At 39.0% G+C, this 23,482-nt stretch overlaps 2 long non-coding RNA genes across 2 annotated transcripts; both read right to left on the reverse strand.

Annotated features, from left to right (window-relative positions):
• Positions 1-288: 288 nt before the first annotated feature.
• On the reverse strand, positions 289-882 carry LOC111606253. Its single transcript, XR_002752000.1, has 2 exons — positions 449-882; positions 289-380 (listed from the first exon to the last, which is right to left on the reverse strand). It is a non-coding gene; the product is annotated as an uncharacterized LOC111606253 (long non-coding RNA).
• A 1,934-nt stretch (positions 883-2,816) lies between these two features.
• LOC111606276 lies at positions 2,817-3,086 on the reverse strand. Its single transcript, XR_002752008.1, has 2 exons — positions 2,964-3,086; positions 2,817-2,888 (listed from the first exon to the last, which is right to left on the reverse strand). It is a non-coding gene; the product is annotated as an uncharacterized LOC111606276 (long non-coding RNA).
• Between the last annotated feature and the right edge of the window lie 20,396 nt (positions 3,087-23,482).

The following is a 23,482-nucleotide window of genomic DNA, read 5'->3' on the forward strand; positions in this document are numbered from 1 at the left end:
GCAGCTCCCATTTAAGATTTGTTCATAATCTGGTGAGTGGTCTCAGAAGTACTGTATGTTTCCACTGCTGATACAAAAATGCAAACAAAAGTGCCTCTTGTTCACTAGCAAGCAGTTTCAGAGGAAAGTCCTGTTGCATTAAGGTCAGATACAAAATATCTGTAGTGGTCTTCTAATGTGAGCCAGTAAATGTGGTTGGTTATAATTTAGAGTAGAACTGACTATAATTAGTGTCATGCTGAGGTCTAACTTCTTAGCCCACATGCAGAACAACACCAGAAGCCGAGATTGATTAAAGAGATTTATTACAACCAAAGGGAAGGGGGGGAAAAAAAACAGATAAACAATCCGGGAGCGCTTGGGACTGGATCTCAGGTCAGCTAGGGAAGAAACAGACGGTAAGTTTGGGGTCGAGGAAATTTGGAGATGGCGCTGACTGAGAGCTTACCTCCGATCGGGAGGAGAAAGGACTGGGGGGAAAAACCTGGGAAATCCGGAGTCTGTTTTGAGGCGCGGAGGGCTGCGGGCTGCGGCGGCGTTGGAGGACGGACAGGTAAGTCTGAACTGTTCTGCCAGAAGCAGGCTGCCGAGCTGTAGGTTCGGAGGGGTCCTGGGCTGGATCTATCTTCAGCACGTCTCAGGTCAATCAGCTGAAAAAGGTCAGAGACACAGATGGATCAGAATTCAGGAAGCAAACAGGAAGAGTAGAGCTGGAGTGAGCCGGTACCATAACTAGCTAACAATCTGGCAGGGAAGTGTCAGCAGCCTCCTCCAGTTATACAGCTCCTGATGGCAGAATGGTTTCAGGTGCGTGGTTCAGGAGACGCCCTCAGATGGAACAAGGCCTCCAGCGCCCTCTGGTGGATGAACAGCTCCGGATCCCAACAATTAGAAATTCTTAGAGGCTCTGAGCAATCTAAAAAACATGGAAAATATATTCAATAAATGCCTATCTTTCTTTTAAAAGGATCACATAGTGTGAAACTTTTTTTTCTTACTGAATAAATATACACCAAATTAAAGTGCATAATTAGTGCAGTAAAGGATTTGTTTATTTTAAGAATTTTTCCACAGCTTGGCCAGTGGTGACAAATTTCCCCATGTGTGTAAAGCTGCAGAGAAATGATCGACTGAAGGACATGATTTATTGCTTTGTTCTATATTTAACAGCTTGTCTTTCACTCAGGAAAAGACAGGTTTAATGTTTAAGTATTATTCGTTGTTTTACTTCCTTACAATCAGAAAGGAAATTCAGCAGATGTCTGAGTCAAGCCTGGAAGTGTGTTTGGGGGGAAATTGGGGCTAACAGGTTCAGTAAAAGGTGAGCTGAAATAGTTCACATTACCTTCTCTTTAATGTTCTGTGTCCCAGTTTGACATGCGGAATAAAAGCAGTACATAACCATTCACGTGTCTTATGTTTAAAACCACTATTCTGTCCTTGCACAGGAGTGCTGGAACACGCTAAACAGATAGCTGACAAAAAAAACAAAAAACTTATGGCATTGAAAGCATTTTCATGTTTTATGTAAAACTGAAAAGTAAACAACAAACCAACAAGCAAGATATGCATCAACATTTTGCACACCTTACAGGCATATTTATTCTTTAAAATAAACACAGGAATTGAAGAAAAATGTGTGAGTCTGGCCAACAAAGCATATTGCGGTTTTAACCAATTTCTGCAATTTCTGTTCACAAAGACACCTACAGAAGCTTATTAGCAAACTGTATTTTACTTATTAGCATTAGCTTGCATGGATAGCGGTAAAGGCTAGAAACACATTTAACTAGGTTACAGCTAACACGGACACATTATTAATAGCAGACATAAAAAACGACCCTTCTTCTCTTCCCACTGCTGTACTTAATCCATTCTGTCAAGACCAACAAAGTTATAGACCACAACAGCTGGTTTTGTGATACCATCTGACCATTCCCACCTTACCGTCATGGCTTACAACTTCATCACAGCTTCTTCTTGCTTTTGTTAGCCATCTCTTTGTCAGACTGTAGAGGACATCCTTGTCCCAACAGCAAACATGTTCTTGTCAGCCAGCTGCTCCAGAAGATTGGAATAGTTTTGGAATAGTTGTCAAAATGCAACTTCTAAATGACTTCTGTGATTCGCTGTTAAATTGCAAGTCCTAGCTGCCTCTTAAATTGTTGTGATCTCTTAATTGTAGCTCTTTGATACAGCAAGAAACTAGTTCATGTTGCTTTTCCCACACAGGAAGTATATTTTTGGTGTCATTGGATGGGGTGCGGCTTGGCTTTAATGTATTGCTTGACACAAACTTGTACGAAATGGTAGAACAGAGAAGTTGCTCAAGTAAAAGCTCTAAGCATCTTCTGTACATGGCTTCATAAAGAGGACATACCATGAAAAACACATTGTTGTTCTCTGCAGGCTTCTCCAAATTGTTGACAAAATGCAAATGTTCCCAGAGTATTTGGAAAAGCCACAGTCTTTCCAAATACCAGTTTCCACCCCAGTTTCCCAGTACATGGGAACTCATGGTATTTTCATCACTCACATAACAAGTTGGACATTTGGTGGGGTTCTATTTTCTCCTGAACTTGTGTGGGTTTTTTTTTCTCTTCAATGTCAACCTCAGATGCCAGATCAGGTTCTTCTGTTGTACCTGGAACCTCCCCCTATTTAATAATGTAATAAAATCATATTTTTCTATATTCTCATGCTTGAACGTGAGTTTACTGTAATTTAGATCTTAAATACAGGGTGTAAAACAAATTAAACCCTTGTAACTGTAAGGGCACTGGGTGGGGACCCGGAAATTCAACCACACACAAGAGTTGCAAAGGAAAAAGGTTTAATTAAATTTTCAGCTATTGGTGCGGCTCAGGATGTGGTCATCCAACACAGCACTGAGAAGAGAGGAGAGAAGGCTGGTGATGCACTGATAGGGGAGGGGTAACTTTGAAATGTTCGGCTTAACTGACCTGTAGTGCAATGGACGGGTGGAGCAGAGAATCCAGGAAGAGACTAAGACGGTTATCCAGGCAGAGGTCATACACAGGAGATCGGAGGGAGCAAACTTAGCTTGAGGGGCAGGCAATAGTCGATGGTCGTGGGGCGAAGCTTGGGTCAGGGTCCAGAAATCCAGAACAGTAGGTATCCGAGGGGGGCTTGGCAGGAGGGGTCAATCCGTGGGCAGAAAAGGGTCGAAGAAACGCTGAAGGCTTATAAGGAAACGCTGGATCACTACTGGCTCGTGGCTGTCGATAATCTGGCAAGGAGGCAGAGGCTGAGAGGAGTTTAAGTAGGGCAGGGACCAGGTGGAACAGGCAAGCAATCAGCAGGCGCGGCAGGTGAACTGAATGAGTGTTAACGCACAGCATGGACAGGACAGAACATGGATCATGACAGTAACAATCCATGCAACTCATTCCTCTTCTCTTCAGCCTCATTTCCTGAATCCAATGAGTCAAGGTCAGATCATTCTCTGTTTAAGCTTAATTATTTTGTATTACAACGCAAAGAAAAAAGTATCTGTATGAATTTTATATCTAAATTGTGATTTCACAGTTAGCTTGTTTTTTCTTTCTAATGTTTTCTTTATTAAGTTTCATATTTCGTTGAACCACTTTTAAAGCATTGGCTAAACTCCTAAGGCCCACTGGGATGGACATTCAACTTTAAAACAGCCAAAAACTCAATGACAAAGTTTATTTTCAAAATAACTTCAAATACTCTCACTATCAATGAAAATATGTAAAATTACACTGAATGTAATTTTAGCAGACTACCATGAACAGATATGTATATTTTTGATGGAAAATAGAGAATAGGAGACCACTCCTTTCTCTAGTTTCAGTTATGCTGATCTTGTCTAACTCTTGACGCTCTGATCAATGCTATCAATTAGCTTTAAGTTTGTTGTGTGTCTCCGGGTGTCAACAAAAATTAGTTAAGTTATTTTCATTTTGACAAAAACGATTGAGTCTTGAACCTGTCTTGACCCAGTTTGTCGAACGAAACCGAGACCAAGACCGAGCCATAACAATTTGAGACCAAGCACAAGACAGAGAAAAACATCCTGAAACCAACGTCGGTCTCTAGCCATCCATCCCAGGCGTTCGACCATGTGACCGCACGTCAACTGGTCAACTTAGGCCTTGCAGCTCCCTACACATTGCTCTCTCCTTCCAGTCATAAACTCCTCCAGCCCTGAAAACGACATTCAAGTTATTTAAGTTAAATATTGTAAATACATTTTTCTACTTTCATCTTCTGTGTCCTTCTGTCAATTTTGCATGTCTGAAAAATACCCTCGAACATGACATTGCATGCATAATATTGCCTGTAACTGAAAAAGTAGCCAACTATATAAATAATTACGGTGTACTTATCAGAACAAAGTGAAAGTGATCTCCAGTGAGTAATTATACGTCTATTGTGTCTGTGTTGTTTTTTCCCCCTAAGACATGCAGGTTGGGTCCTTCTGAAAGCGACCGTAGGCATAGATATTAGTGTGATTGTTTGTATAGATGTATTAACCCACATCTAGTGTCAGACTATCAACCTGTCTGGGGTCATACGTATGAGCAGGTGTGTGTGGATGGATAATCCTTCCGTAAGGCTGTGCAGAATGATTCATTAAAAATTAATAGTTTAATCATTGGATAGGCTGTAGTTTGTAGACAAAACAAATGTTCATTGGGTGTTCGGTTCAGAAGCTTATTTCTCAAAGCCACAGTAATCCACAGCAGTACAGTGCAGAGAAATGCTTCCAGAGAAAATGAGCTTTTTATTTATAGGTTCACTCTGTGCAAAGTTATTATGACTACAACTAATGTTAGGCATTTAATGATTAAAAATATCATTAAATGCTATTTTAATGATAAAAGCATTAAATGCTATTAATGATAATAATAGCATTTAAATTTAAATTAATTAAATGATTAATTTATTAATTAATCATTAAATGCTGCAGAGGGTTGAGTACATGGCGTATAAAATGGGATGAAGAAGCAACTTAGCGGTCACTTTGAAATCCTGAAATGCTATTCAAGGTATGATGTCAAAGGTCGCTTAATGTTCGGGTATGTCATAATGCGAGGTTTCTAGGACTCTTAAGGCAAGCAACAACTACGGACACCCAAACAGTTTTAACAGATTTATTTGGTAACTGAATGTGCTGGAGAGTGTGTGGAGGGGCGTCGATCAGCGGCAGCAGGGAGGAACTGGGCCAGCGGAGGAACTGCAAAGGGCGAGCGGTTAAAGTGGGAGGGTTAGGGTTAGGGTTAGGGTTATGAAGGGAATGATGGCGTAACCTGATGGTGACTTACGGGCTGCGGGTTGAGGTAAGCAGAGGAGAGTACATGGGGGTCCGGCAGGGTTTTCCAGATGGGGGAAGTTCCAGCAGGCGATTGAGGGCGGACAGGCAGCAGCTGAGTGGCAGGCGTGACGCACCCAGGTGCAAGGCCAAACAGAGCAGCTAGGATCCGATTCTTCAGGTGGGGCCGGTTCAGAGAGTGTACAGCTCGGGTTCACTGTAGAGGGAGGAGCAGACGAAAAGGGGTCAGAACAAGGAGAACACTAGGAATACAGCACTGACAGCTAGAGAATACCACTGTAGAAGCGGAACCATCTGGCATCCGACTCTGGAAGCCGCTCCCCTTTAAGGACCTTGCAGATTGGAGGTGATGAGCAACAGCTGGATTCCATCAGCCTGCCACCCTGTGAAGGAGAAGGAACCACTCCCTGCCGAACCCAACAGGGTAACTTTGTCGGGCCGTTTCATGTTTTTCCGCTGACAGTTTTAAAGAACCAAAATTGTTTTGGTCTGGTTTTAGGAAGATTTCTATTGGGTTTGAATTACTGTCCCACTGTTTATCTGACAGATTTGTCATTATACACGGAGAAAAGAAAGTCTCAGTAGCTATCCATCTTAGACCATCATCGGAGGAACAAAAAGTACAGAGAACTAAAGACACGGGTAAAAATTGCAGCACTCCATGCTCCTCCTGGCAGCTACGCTATGCTAGTCTGCAAAATGGCGACAGCAAAAGTTGAGAGAAAACACCAGAGTCAAATGGTTATTTAGTAACGACTGAAAAAATTTTTGATAAGGAAAGCTTGTTATTACACATCAATGTATGTGTAATCACAATAAGATACTTTGACCTTTTTGAATTATACATATAGACATACAAAAGTATGACTATATGTATAATATAGGTATATAATATAAGTATAAATATGAAAAAGCTAAAACTACTACTATAACTAATAAAAACAGAATTAAAACAAAAAAATATTTAACTTACCGTATTTTCCGGACTATAGAGCACACCTTACTACAGTATAAGCTCCATCTACAAAATACTGGAAACGTACATATATATGCTGCACTGGGCTACAAGCCACTGGTATCTTGGCAGCTCTTGGCTTAATAAATCTGCTATTAATGACACAGCCCTCCATCTCCAATGACGAACCATGGACTTGTTCACTCCGAGCTTATATTCTCTATTTCTCTCCTTTACTACCAGAGCGATAGCCCTCAACTTAAAAGCTGCATCATATATCCTTCTTTATGTTGTTTCCATGATGAGGGAGTATGGGTTTGAATAAATTTTGCCATCGTGCCTGCTGCTAGCACGTGCTTGTTCTAATTGAAAATTAGAGCTTTCTACTTTGATTTTCAATTTTGACTTCCAATGATTTGCTTCCTGCTAAAGAGCCCCCTGGTGGTTGAAGAAAAATCCACAGAAAAGCCGCACCGGGAAATAAGCCGCCTGATTCTAAGCATTGGAAAAAAGTAGTCCAAAAAATACCTTATTTAACTAATAAAAACTACCAAACACATTCTAAAAAATAATTAAAATTAAATGAATTACTCTAACAACAAGTCACAATGAAATAAAACTAAACAATAATGAAAAACCCAAAACTATTATAACCCTGCGCCACAAGCAAAAGCATACTATTTAGAAAAAAACAAAAAAACAACATAAACACATAATGCCAACTACAATGTATGGTGATGGACAGGCAAGGGCACTTTGCAGTGACTCGATCCGCTCTGTATATGGAAGTAAACATGAGGTCATGTGTCTGACAGTTGAAGCTTGGCCCAAACTGGGTTATGAACAGAGCAATCACAGGATAAGCTGATTGGTAGAAAACAAATGAAAACAGATGTTTCCATGGCTCCGTTGAAGTCCATACCTCAACAGGATTGAAATATTTCACTAAAACCTTAAGATAGATCTGCAGAAACAGAAAGCCACAATCAAAACAATGAAACGATGATGTAGGATGGGCAAAAATGTCTTTTCAATGACAAAAGAAAAACACAGCTGCTTCAAGTTATAGGTGCTCAACAAGACTTTACAAGCCACTGAATGATAAAGTCTACTTCCTGTCAATTTTTCTGGGAGTACATTTACAGCTATTGCACCTTTCTTTTTCCCATGACTGCTGTCTCTCATACTGCCTTTCTGAACGAACCTGTGTTGTGAAAGTTCCTCACCAAAATAATAAAAAGGAACAAAAAATACTAAAACTAGCATGCTTTTCACATTCACATAATGTGAATCCTGTTTTTACTGTTGTAAAACTTTAGACTTAAAGTCAAGGACAGAGTAAAAGGCATGAATCTCAGATCCACTCTGAATAATCTAAGTTCAGAAACACATACTCCATCAAGAATGAACCTAAGATCTTAAAACGGTTGTCCTTGACCCTAAAGTTTTCCATGTTCTAAAGAAATGTGGCTCAAGACTTGAATCATCATAATCTTATTTCCTGGGCAGTAAATGTTTGGCAGGTTTAAGACTTTATACACCGGGGAATCAGGTCCATCAAAATACCTTTATTCATGCTGCAGATGACATTTTCCCAGGTAGGAAATCACAGGGCAGCAGCAGAGAGGCTAACACTTGGTGTAATGAGTCTGTCCCAGACATGGCTCTGAGGATGCCCCAGAGTTAACAATATTTTGTGTTAATTAAAATGTTAATTAGACTATACCAATGGCGAGACCAAGAATGATTGCTCTCTTTTTTTCCGGTCACTCCATCTGACCTCACTTCATCGTCACAAATGTCATGAAACAGCAGGGGGGAGGCTTTGAAGTCACATTTAGAGATTCCAGTTTAAGCAGTCACTGAGGAGACATGGCCATGCGTGGTTTAAAATATTGACAAGGAATCTGGTCCTTAGGAGGGGAGATGAAGCTGCACATATAGCTGTCACAAAAACACTAGATTTACGTCCAGTATAATTTGCTGTATGTCATAGTTATCGTAAATAATGTGTTTATTCTTGACATCTATTCAAAATGCAGACTGAAAAGACTAAGGCAGGAAGGATTGGTGCTGTCTCCACGGGACCGCCGTCAGAGTGAACAGTTTATGGCCCTGAATGACTGTGTCTGTGGAGATGCAACAAGTCAGCACGTGTTGGTTTAGAAGTTGCTGACCAATCACAGCCAAATAAATTATAACCATCAATGATGCTGTAATATTTGTAAATACTGTTTGTGGCTAGAGCTTTACTTCGAAGATCAAATCTGGTAAGCATGTTGTTATGATTGGCATGAAGCATCAGAGCAGCACTCATAAAATCTGTTGTTTGTGCTATTTATTGTTAATATGTGAGCCACCTCCTGCCTCTTCTGTGCAGAAATTGTGAGTCTGTCACATGGAATGATGCAAAAATCAGGTAAAATGCAAAATGACTTTTCGCAGGCAAGCAGCAGCATGTAAGGATGGAAAAGTGTCTTGCCCAAAGGTACAACGAACCAGCAGGGATCAAACCAGCAACTCACCAATTACGGGTCAAACTCCTACCACTATTATGCATATGTTAGTGCTGTCATTGGACCAAGGCGACAGTCAGTCACCAGCCTAGTGACAATCAATATTAGTACAGGTGAAATTTCCAGTTTGTACATTTGGGCTAACAATGCAACACAAGAAAGTTGAAAAATGTTCAACTTTTATTGCTTTGTTGTCCGCTGTCACAGAAAACTTTTGTCTCTTGTGTCCATCCCGTAGCCTGCTTCTATGAACTCAGTAACTCTTTACAGGAAAGAGGCTTTAGGTCACAACAGTTAGATTAATCTGCAGGCAATATCGACGCACAAAAAGTTTCAGATTAATTCCATGCGTTAAAGTCAGCAGAAATAAAAAATCTCAAAAAGTATCACCATCTTTCCTCCCTGCTCACACTTCCTGCTGTCGACTCAAAACTACATCTACAAATGTCCCTATAACTGGATCATGTTAAAATTCCAATATACATGGAAAATCTGTATCTTTAAATATTCCACAACTGAAGCCAACAGAGATAAGCATAGGCTGAATGATCCGGACTCAGGTGCAAAAATATATTACTGTCCTTTTCAGCTGAGCCATTCAGCCTGTCCTCCAGTCAGCTGGATGACATCCATTACAATGCCAGTTGATGAGAGCTGGAGAATGGCAATGGAAAGTTCCCCTAATGTCAGCTCTCCTCTCTGAAATGAAGTCAGTGATTAAAAGGAATGAAGACAAGAAGCAGAAGGCCATGCTGGAGGTGACAGACAGCCTGGAAGTGAGAGGGAGTTCTTCAAGTAGCCATTTGCCGTGCGCCCACAAGATGATGGCCTCAATTACATGGCAGCAGGCTGTGTGCAGAGACAGCTCTGCAAAGCAGCACAGAGAGATGGAGCCTCCTTGTTCTGCTGTAATTAAGTGTTACTAACACATTTAGAGCTTTAACATCCAATCTGACATTTATCTGCTAAAAGCTTATACTCTTTTGTGTCACCTTCTTATTTTCGCTTGAAAAATGCTCCTCTTTTGTTCTTGGGAACCTGTTTTTTACAGTCAGATCACTGCTTTGCAGCTGTATTAGTTCCTGAAGAACAAAAGATTTCTACGATTTCAGAATTCCAAAAATCACAGCAATAACAGGTTTCCAGGAATGAATTCACCACAGCTGGAGAGAGACTAACTGCATTAAACTGGCTTTCTGAACTTCTCCAGAAAATAATCGGAGCCAAAGATTCTCCGCTACTTGACAGATGTCTGTGGTTATTCTGTGGATGTGTGCAGTGCTAGCTATTTGATAATGTCGGTGTACGGATTCACTCTATCATCTGTTGATGTATAACTCCACACAGTGGGGTGCAGCGCTAGCTAAACATTAGTTGCACTAACACTAAAGCTCTAGTCATAAACATGTTATGTAGCAGAAGCCAATGCTACAGCGCTAACTTTAAATAATTAATCTGCCTTTGAAATACTACTACCAATCAGGACCAATTTCGTTTTGACGTAATTTACATTTTAAAATGGCCTTTCATTTTGTATTTATGCATAAATACAATATCAAAGTTCCAATAACATGGTTATATCTTCTTCTGTACTATTTTTCTTTTATTTTGTTCCTGCGTGTTTCTTGTTTGAAATAAAGTTAATGGGGGGAAATAGAAAGGCTGTGAGGACAAGAATCAGAACTGCTGTGTGAATTGTCTTCACACAGGTATTCTTAATAGTCAATAACCAAAACTTCAATTCAACTACTATTATACAACTAAAAGTTTACAAAGTAAAATAGCTCTTTAGAATTTATCTGAAAAGATGAAGTTAGGGCAAGCTAAGTTCACTAAATGTTTGAAAGTTGGCAACAAAAGATTTCATGGGAAGTGTGTCCATTACTGATATCACACGGCACCAGGCAGGTAAGCATGAAATATTAACCGACAGAGATTGACAGCTATTACTTCCTGATAATTAGATGGTTCAATTTACAAGCCTATCTTAGTATAACAGAACAAGATTTAATAAGTTTATATGTTAATGTGTGGAATATATTTCCAGTTTAGATCAATAAATCTAAAAGCTACAGGAGCTCCTCTGCTCTTTAGTTACAGCAGATGTTTTCATATTTACAGACTACTGTTGCTTTAATCATTTCATGCACTTTGAACCAGTTCATGTTGACTAGAGTACACATTTTCATCTTTCTGCAGGTTGATAGCTGTTGGTAATCCCAGGAGAACTGGTACATCACAGATAAACCTGCTGCTGTGCATAAAGGTGTGACTGTTTACTTCACAGACTGACCTGCTGTGGAAAAGGCTTCATATGTTGTTTGTCTCCCAATCTTCAAGTTATGCAACAGGTTGGACGTCAGACTTTGCTGCTGATTTATATTATACACAATATTAACAGTTACCTGCACCAGGAAATGCCTCTTTCACCTGCAGTGTTACATTTTCTAACCAATTACTATATAAAATCATTTTTATTTGCTAAAGGAGTCCTGATGAGTTTTGTAGTTAGATAAATATCTACTCTGTCATAATGCTACCGGAAGTTTGTGTCAATATTCAGCAGTCCAGTTGAGAATATCTAATTTTTCCTAACAACTGCCAACTTGCAGTCTAGAATCTGATTTTATTTTTCCTCCCCAGCATGTGATTAAAGTTTATTTCCGAGCATTTAGCACACATTTTTTTTGAATCAAGGTGCATGACAACTAAAACATTCCATATGTTTTGTTTGTATTGATTAATGTTTCTTTCTATTGTTTCCATGCATTAAACGGTAAGATTGAAAATTCCACACTGGGCTGAGAATATGTGAAAAAAATCATTCTTTTATTTTACTTAAGAGACTTTGTGGGGTGAGGTAATATTCTTTTCTTCTTAAATTACACAGTGTCTCTCTTTTCACTTTTATTCTTTTAATCTGTTTTCTGTTAAGTTTTGACTACTCTAAAGCCCTAAGTAGCAGCAAAGTGTTGATAAATGCCTTAAAGAAAACCCTCTGAGATCTTGTAACTCTATACCTTATCCAAAAGCTTGGTTTTACTAAAAATCAAAGAATCAATCTTAAATTGAAATAAGTTCCTACATCAACTACATGTAAAAAAAAAAAAAACGCAGCATAGTTTACTTTTTGTCCTTGCATTTATCACAGTGACTTCCAGATTTATTTTTCTTCAACAGTAAGTTTATTGCTGCTTGGAAAATGAAATTAATTACATGCCCACCAAGTGGTGTCTTATAAGGCAGCCTTAGATAAGACTGAGAGCGAGGCACAGCAAATGGCGGCCCGGTTTGATGTCTGTTTTCCTTTCAAGATGGAAGAAATGATTCCTAAATTTGCCATAGCACTTCTAGTTTGGTAATTATTTCAAAGACAGTTGTTTTTGAGTGTTGCTTCTCTTTCTCCCCCTTGTGCTATTTGTGATTCCACTTCCAGATTGTTGCTTAAAGCCCACAGTGAAAGAAATAATAATAATAGGGTTTGTAAGCAAGCTCGCCCAACTCCAGCTGCCTCTGCTCTCGACTTTGCAATGAAGGCGCCACATCTTTATGCAGGGAAACAATATATTCTAACCAGAGAAGTTGTTATTTACAAAAGCAGACTGTGAAAACAGACTATTTTCTCTTTGTCATTCTGTACTGTAATCTTAAACTATGATGGCAAGTTCCCACAATAACCCAGTATTGTTCTACAGTGCCTTGTAAAAGTAATCCTACCCATATTGAAGCTTTTCACTTTTTGGCATAAAAACAAATTTCTATATTTACATATATATATATATATTAGATTTTATGGATAACATAAAAAAGTAGTGAATTATTGCAACCTTGTAAAAAACCAGCCCCTTGTTCTACACCTCACTTTGTCCAGAGGGTCTGGACCAGGGGTGGGCAACTCCAGGCCTCGAGGGCCAGTCTCCTGCAACCTTTAGATGTGTCTCTACTTCAACACACTGGGGTCAAATAATGAGGTCATTAGCAGGAGTCTGGAGAACTTGACTGCACTTAGGAGGTGATTCCGCTGTTGGATTCAAGTGTGCTGGACCAGGGAGACATCTAAGAGTTGCAGGACACTGGCCCTCGAGGACCAGGATTGCCCACCCCTGGTCTGGACCCTGTGCTATCAAGAAGCAATCACTTCCTGGAGGCATAGTCTATGTTGATGTTTAAAATTTTAGCTAATTGCTAACATTTGGCATGACATATGTAATGTGATAGTTTGATGCTATGAAAACAACCATCCTCCACTGCAAAGAGACAAGAGCAGAACCAAACAGATGGATGTTAATGTTAATTCAATATTTGGAAGTGTGACCAACATGGACTGAAAGGCTTCCTTCACTTCCTCCGCTGGCATTGCTAAAACTACAGGCAGACTACAATTTATAAAACAGAGCAGAAATTCAACATCATTGTTAACTACTCCTCCTTCTGTTTGCTAATTGGCCAAGTAGAAATTCTCCTGGAGGAAATCCACGTCAATAGGAGAAAGCCCAGACTGTTTGTGAAGTGAGATTTGAATCGACCAGCATAGCATAGGAAGGCAAAAGACAGGCTAGAATTATTATGTATATTTATAGTAGTGGAAGGAAAATGATTCATGGTTTACAACTTGCTTTACAAATGTAGTCAGTCCCCTTTAATCTGATTCACCAAAATAAAATTCAGTATAAAAATGGAAGAATCATGGAAAATCTATCAAGACATGACCAGCCACCTTATCTAACAGGCTAACAGTCAGCTCTATGTTGAATAGAAGAAAGCTATTACTGAAAGAAAAACCAAAGAAGTTGAGAAAATATGTGGAGATCATGTTCTGAGAACATGAGAACAGTATGAAACATTTTGCCCCATGTGGGGAAACCAAACATAGAACATCAATCTGAACACATCATCCCAAGGTGAGGTGTGTGGAATCTGCTGCTACACAGTGGACTGAGGGATGATGAATACAAACAGCACATTGAACAGTACAGGATACACACTTTAACACAGACAAGTTCCTGAACATCATTTAGGTGCATTTAGCAGGCAAAGAATTCAACTCTTTGACAAATGCTTCCTATAAAGCATGTGCTGCATTTTTGTCTCTTGCCACATCCACACAGTTGATAATATTGCAGTGAGAAGGCTGGTGTCTCAGTGGAAGTAGAAAAAAAATACTGAGGAACAAATTCAAGACCACATTAAAAAGTCAGAGTAAAAAAGTCCGCGTGCAGAAATCCTTGGAGTCAAAAGAAGCTGCACTACGGGGACAGTTTGCTCTCCTCTCTGCTCTACTCTGGTGCTGAATTAGGGAAGAAACAGGCAGTGCTTTTTAACTTCTTCTTTGAGATTGTAATTATTACTAAGCTGCCCAAAAAAAAAACAGAACGCTGACAGAAAAGAAACGGGTCATAGAAGAAAAAAAAAAGAGCTGCTGATTTTAATGATGCTTCTTCAGGTTTTGTAGTCCAGACTGTGATTGGTTAACAGTAGGGTCAGACATTTTGTAGTGACACAGATGCTTTGTTGATTTTAAAGAAATGTTGCATGGTGATCAGACCCATGTGAGTTTATTCCAAAGAGCTTTATTGGTCTAAATAGAGGCAATTTATTGTCACAAAAAATGGTAAGAATGTTCCAGAAAATGTTTCCTGATCAGTTGCAGTGAAGAAGGCTTGAAGACATTCTAGAGCTCGCAACAAAAAGCAACACAGTCTCCAATAGAGGACTGAGCTGAGGAATTAGGTTGCCACCGGAGCAGAGCTGACTCAGCGTTGGCAGTAGGACTGTGTGGGCGCACCTGCACATAATTCGAGTGGAAGCCACTTTGGTCCAGGAACAATAGCAGGGAAGCACAGGGACAGACAACAGAAAACAAATCTCTCTTCTCATTGTCTGGGATATCTGTAAAATTATTTGTCTGAAGAAGAATGAACTCCCCTCCCCCGCCAAGCCAAGGTACAATTAAGTGATAAACCTTAAGCACTAAAATGGAGCTCCTGGATTGGCTGCTTTGTCAACACCAGCCAATAGTGTGTCAGTTCTCATTTCAGCTTCCCAAGCTGTTGTCGTGTTCTGTGTTTTCTGTGTGTTAATTTCGAGTTTTCTGTGTCCTTGAGTCTCTTCGTTGTCCTGTCCTCCCCTTGATTGTTCCCAGGTGTGTCTCGTTCTGTGATTACCCGCTGTGTATTTAACTCCACCTGTGCTCCTTGTTCCTCGTCGGGTCCTTGTCAATTCAGTGTCTCGTCTAATGTGCGTGCTGCCTGTTGTTTGGACTGAGTTTCCTCCATTAAAAACCATTATTCATCTTACCTGGGTCCGCTGCGTCTGCCTCACCACCCCTCACCGCACCACTTCATGACAGCTGCATTTTCATTCAGATATTTTACATATATTCTCCCCCCCAAAAAAACACAGAGGGGTAAATCTGTGACTCCTGACCTATAACCAGGCTCCAATGTGACAAACATGGAAAAAAACACTGATGATAGTAAGACAGTGGTTTTAATAAGTAGCCTAATATGAATCACAATTGCTTTTTAACCTTAATGTCAGGCATTAGAGGTCTAAATCTCAGGAGTCTATATAAATCAGCAAATAACACATAAGAAAACCAATATTAGTGTTTAATTTTCTACTTTTTTGTAATATTCTCTTTTTCTTTTCATCAACTTACTTTGTTATTGTTTTTGTACAGCACTTTGGTGCAGTTTTAAACCTGTTTTTAAAGTGATATATATTTGACATTGACTTTTAGCATATATTTGCAGTATCAGGCACGTACTGAGGAATGTTCTGATGTTTATTTAGAGCTTCAGTACAGGGTTGAGAGCTCTTGCACTGCTGTGGCTGAGTCACTATATAGTGGACACAACTGTGGGTGGGTGGGCGGATGTTCCAGCCATATAGCTTATATCTGCGTCAGACAGTATTCCACTGAGAATGTTATTCAACAGTTACTGTAGCTGAGTGGGAGTGAGGTGAATTAGTATGGACTGTACAAACTGGTGCACTACACCTTTAAAAGCCGTTCTGCTGCATGGACGAGGTTTGAGCTCTACCAACTGTCTTCGACCTCACCCAATGGTCTAATTAAAGAATTAGACCATTCTTTAAAAATAATAATAAAGCAATGTTATGCTTTATTATTATTTTTATATACTATTTAGAATTACTAATTGCACTTTCTGAACCATTTGAAAGAAGATTTGTTGCAGTTGATTTTTTTACACGTGCATCCCTAGTTTTTTGGTAATTTCCAATTACCAAAATAATAACAGACATTTTTTTAGGGATGTTTTTTCAATATCAAATGCAGGGTTTATATACATTTCATTAGTATTTGGTAGAATTACCTTTTAGGGAGTTTTCACATCTCATAGTCTGGTACACTTGATTCAATGGGGAACTAAAGTTGTAACATTTGTTACATTTTCAGCTTCTGTCATTTGCTTTTGCTGCACTGAGTCAAACCAACCAACAAGAACAGTTACAGAACCTTCAGAGCAGCCTGTTGAGAAGCTGGTTCTCTGTCTTGTAAATGTTCTTATGTCCTTTGACATTGAAGACATGTTCTGTAACTCTCTGACAGAGCCTTCTGACACTTTCTTTTTTTCATTATGCTTAATAAATCAGATTTAAACTGATTTATTAAGCATCATTTGAACACATCTAATACACACACTATTAAAAGATGTGTGTGTGTATACATTTACACACTGACTTCTGACTTCTTTCTTTCATTAATCTGGCATGTTTAAAATAAAAATAATTGTGTAAAACAACAACTAGACGTAAACCCTTGTGTGTTTAGTCTGATTTAACGTTAGCCACAGAGGAAACACACCATGAACCCTTTTTGTGTGTGTGAGGTTTCAGCTGGGGCTGCTGGTTGCCGAGCCCAGAATGATACGTCACACTCTGCCTGCCGGTCCTGATCGGTGTCTTTGGCAGAAATCTCACGGTCCCTACGGAGTGGGATTCAAAAGTGTTTCTATTTATGGCTTTCATCCAGACCTTTCATCATTGTCTTTGAAGACGAATCACAGAAACGGATGAGCTGGATGACAGAATGAATTTCATGATGGATACATCTTCACTACATATTCTGTCCGGAAATATTTGAAGAGATTTGTTAACCCTTTGGGTTCTCAGCGGCGAGCGATGATCCGACTGAAGTTTGCCAGTGATATCTAATTATCATTCATGCTGTGGTGTTTACACGGCATTTCACAGGAAGGTGAAGGGATGGGATGTGGCAAGGCTCGTTCAGAAATCCTGAATGACTGAATGTTCAAACCAGACAGAAAGAGATCCACATCTGCAAGGAGGCAGGAGTGAAGCAAGTCGAGGCCTTACTCCTGACACTGTCAAAAATACAAAAAGGATAATTAATGAATCCCTAATCATCCTTCTCAGAACCCAGCCCCTTCCCTCTCATTTATTAACTCCTTAGGAAAAGAAATCTTTTATGTCTTAAAATAACCTGAACTTGAGAGCTGAGCTGCGTCTCTCTTCCTAACTCTCACTCCAGCTGCAGAGCTCTAAAGTGTTACCATCAGCTCTATAATGTTGCTTTTTGTAAATAATTGCCCGTTTTAGAACTCCACTTCATGCTTTGTGCTTTGTCTTTAACGCAGCCTTTGCACAGCAGTTACAGAAGTAGTTAAAGCGCCTCAACCAGAGGAGTCCAAACTGTCTGGCTTGGGAGGCAAACATGTCAAGTTTAAGTATTTTAGTTCCTTTTTTTTTTTTTTTACCTGCTCAACAATAAGCTAAACACGCAATATTATAATGAAGTAAGCAAAGTAGTGTGATTTGTTTAGACAACAGGTCCATCAGACGTAGATTTTCAAGAAAACAGTTTCTTTCAGATTTGACAGATTAAAAGGAACACCAGCAATCCATAATCGTAATTTTTCTAAAATATTTTTGGTTGTGTCTTTTTAGCAACAATAACAGAATATTGCCCACTCTTGCTTTATTTTGCCAAACTTAGCTAAATAAAGCAGTAGTTGTTCATCATCTTTTTGTCTGCAATTTTAGTTGTAAACAACTAGTGTAGCAAGTTTGTTTTTGTAAGGTTGTAAGGGGGCGCTGCTTAATATTGTCAGAGGGAGGAGGACTGGGAGGGTGGGTGTTGAAGAAGAATACTGAGAGAGTGGGGGGTTTGACTGAAGATAGAAGGGATTGGGGGGATGTACAACATGATTACAGTAGTCTCCAGACAAAAACAGGAAACTTGATGGTATGGATAATCTTGTGGTGCCTTGACTTGGCAATCTTGATTTAAATTACAAGTTTTATTAATGCTCTCCTTAAGCAATTATTATGTCATTTATATCTAAAACTACACCAGCTTAATACAATCTTTAAACCAGTCAGACTTGTTGGTGGGAATGTTAGACTACAAGAATAATCTTCTCATTAACATATTACAGAGCAACTTAATGCTGGCTGCTGTGACACGGTCTGGTTTTGTACCAAAATAGCCTCTGATAGTTTCTTCCTCTAATAACTTTGTATGTTATCTGTTACACTCTGCGTTTCAACTTAACTCGGGTTTGCTTTGATCATGAAAGGCCACTAATCACGGCAGGGAAAATGGAGCTAAAATGAAACAATAATAATAATAATGAAAAAAAATAAGTTTCATTTTTCACCATAAATGCAAACTCATTTACAGAATTCAAAGACTAAAAATGCGTATCTGCTTCCATGTTGGTTTTGGTTTGAAAATATTCAGATTTTACAAAGACAGTGGAGTAGAATCACTCAGTGTTTTATCTTCATGCTCACCAAAATCTGATGTCAAATGAAGCTGCATTTACTGCACATCAAATATCCAACATGAGACCTCTTTTCTTTATGGTTCCTGCTTTGCCTATCAAATTACAGTAACCCAGCTTACTTTAGATAGATGATTGTTCTTTATGGAAAAACAAAAACAAAAGAAGCTTTTTCTTTTGTTCTTCTATCTGTTCCTATGGAGTGAATCAGCTTCGAGATGTTTTGAGATACCAATGCAAAGATATAAAATCAAAATTAATATGAGCTCATCCATCTGTTTCAGTTAAATCATGAAAATTCACATAATTCTGTTTAACATCCAAGGGGCAAAAACGTTTTCACAGTAAATTGTCAAAATACTAATGGAAACATGAAAAAAAGTGTTTGATTGCTATATTGACAATAAATACTTTATTCCCATGAGTTTTTGAAAGAGGAATAAATAACTTTAATTTTACTCTGCTTTCAAAGGGTGAATCTAAGGGTAGATTCCATGTTGTAGAACATGGAATAATTTAATGTCACAAAAAAGCAAAATCAGAAGAAACCTCTGAAGGAGTGAATACTTTTCACAACACCATACTCCTTATCTACATTTAGAAATCAAAAACCCTCTACTTCTTCCTCTGTACCCCTTTTTGTACAGATGAAGAAGTAGATGGTTCATGCACTTTTTTCTTCTGAATTCAGAAGCTAACTCATGCTAACAACCATGCTAAGGCAGAGGATTTTGATTTTTTAAAAGATAATCCATCTCATATTCTACTGTCAGGTCATTGTGATGGTTTTAACAAATGTGTAAAAAATAATTTTTTATGAAAGTCACATACAACAGCACCATTGGAAACAACTTGCTGCCATCTTGAGGTTAAACTTATGACACTAATTATTCCTAATTGTGCTAATTTGCATACCGAAGACCTATTTAAGCATTTGCTTGACAGCAACTAATTGTGAATTTATTTTCCCTGTATAGTTCTAACTACATCAATGCAGTAAAGGGTAGATAGCTAAATTATGTGTGTGTATTTTCAGGTACTGTAGAACTTCTGAATCTTAAAGCTTATGCAACATCACCAACTTGAAGGATGCAGTGGTGTTAGTGATTCATTTTGGAGCTCAGATTTCCAAGCATAAAAACAGCTGATACCCTGTCCAACACACCCCCACTCACTACCACACACACCTCACCTCACTTTCACTATCACAGCATCACTGTTCAGCTGGTGGAGGAACAAGGTGACATGTGAACAGGAACACAAAAACACAAAACGCCCATTCACACAGACAGCCATATCGCACAGTCGGAGTATCGGGTCGTTTGTCTCTCATTATCTCTCTCCTTTTCAACAGCGATGGCACAGTGGACCAGGGTGGAAATGGTGCAAACAATTACCATGCTGTTGACAACATGGCTGCTGCCATTTCTTCAAATAAGGGGATAATTGCAGTAGATGACTTCATCAAGTGGGTGCTTGCAGAAAACAAATGAAACAGGACAAATGCGTTGGTGGGGAAGTGGGGAGGTCAGGTTTATGGCCGAGTCCTGCTGGACTCAGAGAGAGTGTGGATAAAGATTTAGTTTTGATAAGATCCAGTCTGAGGTAACGGTTGTGTAACACATCAGTCTGAGGAGTTTGTGCAATGTGATGTGTGGAGCTGTTCACCAGGAAGAACGGAACATTGATTCACTCAGCGACCTGCCACCAAGACTCCCCTCTACCATCCTGCCCCCAGGCGTACCCAGAACCCCCTTTCTTGAATAATTCTACCCTCTGTTGACAATGTTTCCAAGGCAGGTGATTTGTTTCCACAAACAGTGGGGAGAAATATTAACAAGCACAAAGAAAACGCCAGTAAAAAGTCAGATTGCTGCTACGGAAAAAGGCATTGCTCAAGGCCGGATATCGAGAGGGCTGCTATCTAATACCTGTAAATAATTTCCATTTCCAAGGCATCAAAAACTCTGACACTTTGATAGCGAGTATTAGTTTCAAGAATTGTGATGGAGTTTTTTTGTTAGCAGATGCTCGGTGCCTGGAATTAAAGTCCTGCCAGCACAATCTGGCCCACGCTTTCCAGAAGAATGTAGCTGGGAAAAGGTCAGACAACAAATTGAAATCCTGGCCCAATATTAGATGTAAAGTGAGAGCTGAAGTGTGGAATGATTTAGGGAAAAAAATGGCACGGCTGAGAAGTAATGAAAAAAAAAAAACTCATGCAGAGTGAGACTCCATGGGCATTTGAAAATCCTTGGAGCACTAGAATGTATCTTCTAAAATATGGAATCGCTCCCAAATGGTTCATTCCTAAAGGAAGAATAAAAACTCATTTTGTATGTATAACTTTGAAAAGGTCAGAAGTAGAGCAGACAGGCATGACAGAACTTGTGAACCATCAAGAGAACAGAAAAAGAGGTACTTCTGAGGCTTTCATATTCTCTTAACACTTAAAGGCCCAGAGACACGGCTGCATTGTGTATGTTTCACTGTGTGAATTTAAATTGCCCTGTGTACTTTCTTCTGCTCATAAATGAGGCAGAAAAGCATTATGGGATATCAACATGACGAGGGTAAAGAATAAGTTCTGATTGCCTCCTTTATGCTGATCTCTTCTTATTGTGAATATGTTTATAATGAGCAGCAGTGTGGCTTATTGTTTTCGATTTAAAGTTTCCACATTAAAAGAATAAAAAACAAAGAAAGATGGATCTCAAAAGTGTACACACTTCTGTTAAATTTCCAGTAAAGTACATGGTCATGAAAAATGATTTAATATTTTATTCATAAAGTTACACAAATGAAGATTTTACTATGAAGGAATAGAAATTTAAAAAAACGACAAAAATATGTTAGCATGGGTGTACAGTCCTTTAAACCCTGTTGAAAGCGCTTTTGATTGTTCTTTAGCTTTATTTCTTAGGATTATATCAGTATTGCTCATCTTCATTTATATATATTTTTCCCCTTCTGTTGTCTCCTTGCCTTTTCTGGTGACCCAGCAGTTATTATGTCACGTTTAGTTCTGGACTTGTTCTGGTGAAGTCTTGGTTTTGTTCATTTGGATGTTTGAACTCACTGATGATGGGAAATATCACTCTGCAGGTTCACGGTTGCAATTAATCATTATTTTAGTAATCAATTGTTCTATCAATAATTCCAACAATTAATTGGATAAAAATATTAACCCAATCTTTGGATTATTCCATTCTTTCTTAAACAATATTAGAAATACATTGAAAGATGCAAATAAACAACTTTTTTGATTTTTTTAAATAGGAAAATAAATATTTTACTCCCAAACTCCTTTAGCGAACGCCTGATCATTTGTAGCACAGGATGAATCTGCAACTACAAACATACTTCTAACATGAAAAGCCATTTCTGTTTGACTTATTATCAATACATCAAAGGGCCGATCTATTGATCATATTTTGGATTAACCAATTAATAACTGAATATCAAAACAGGACAAATTTTATTTTATAGAATTTGAACCAGGTGAAGCTAAAACTGCCACTTGAGGAGTTCTAGGTAGAACAGATTATCTTAAATAAAAAATCTACATACCTCTGTACAATTTTGGCTCAATTACTTCCCTGTGTATGTTGTACTATCAGCAAAATGGCCTTCTTTAGACTCTGTTTACTCCAGCTATTGATTATTTGATTACTAAACTATTTGACAGATATTCCAATAATTGATTAATCACAATTAGTCTAGTTAATCATTTCAGCATTAGTTGTTTCTGCCAAGTATATCTTTTGCAATTTCGGTCCAAAACTTCCAGTTCAGTTTCAAATGACCATAACTGCAATGTAGAACACAAAGCAGCAGGAATGACTGCTGCATCTTCTGCGTTCCTGCCAACCTGTTGGCAGAGCTTTGATTAATTTACATCTCAGTAATTCTGGTATCTCAAGACCAAGGCCAAGTCTGAGGCCATGGCCTCCTCTGGGTCAAGGAGGATTTCCTGCCCCAAGTGGAGGAGTTTAAGTATCTCGGGATCTCAGAAGAATGAGGGAAAAATGAAGCACGAAATCAATAGGCGATGTACCTGTCTGTTGTGGTGAAGAGAGAGCTGAGTCAAAAAGAGACGCTCTTGATTTACCAGTCGATCTACTTTCCTACTCTCATCTATGGTCAGGAGCTTTGGTTCATGACCAAAAGAACAACATCACGGATACAATGGCCAAAATGAGTTTTCTCTGTAGGATGCCGGGGCTCTCCCTAGAGATAGGATGAGAAGCTCTGTCTTTGGGGAGGGACTCAGAGTAGAGCTGCTTCTCCTTGATGATGAGAGGAGTCAGTTGAGGTGGCTCAGGCATCACCTTAGGACGCCTGCTGGACGCCTCATCACATCCCAAGATTCATTGCAGGCCTTCACGAGGGATTTTTGTTATTGTAACAAAGGTGGACAAAGGCGGAACAGTTTTAAATGTTAAGTATATTAAAAAAGTTAAAATATTTAAGAAATGCGCCTATAGGCTCTTATCATCTCCATAAAGATGTCTTTTTATATAATTTTCTAAAAAAAAAAACAAAACAAGGATGGAATAAATAATAAAAAATTCCCAGCAAGATTTCCAGCTTCATTTTTACCAGCTTGTGTGAAGAGCCGTCACGGTTGCCAAGGTGACAGGACATATGCTGAGGTACAGTGGGAACAAAATTTGAAGTTTGACTGTCCAGATCAACAGCTGCTAACTTCAGGTCTTAATGGTCTATGAAGGACCCGGCTGCAGAATTTGGACACACATTGCATAATACGATTATATTTAATCCTTTAAAACCATTCTGAAATCTGCACTTAGTGTGCATTTAGATGCAGTTGCAAAGAAAATGGCAGTAGGACATATGCTGTCTGCTTGCAGTTATCCAGATTTACTCAAGCTGATGGCAGATGTCTGCCTGAGAA

The sequence above is a fragment of the Xiphophorus maculatus genome, chromosome 21, assembly GCF_002775205.1.
Source record: "Xiphophorus maculatus strain JP 163 A chromosome 21, X_maculatus-5.0-male, whole genome shotgun sequence".
NCBI classification, from domain to species: domain Eukaryota; kingdom Metazoa; phylum Chordata; class Actinopteri; order Cyprinodontiformes; family Poeciliidae; genus Xiphophorus; species Xiphophorus maculatus.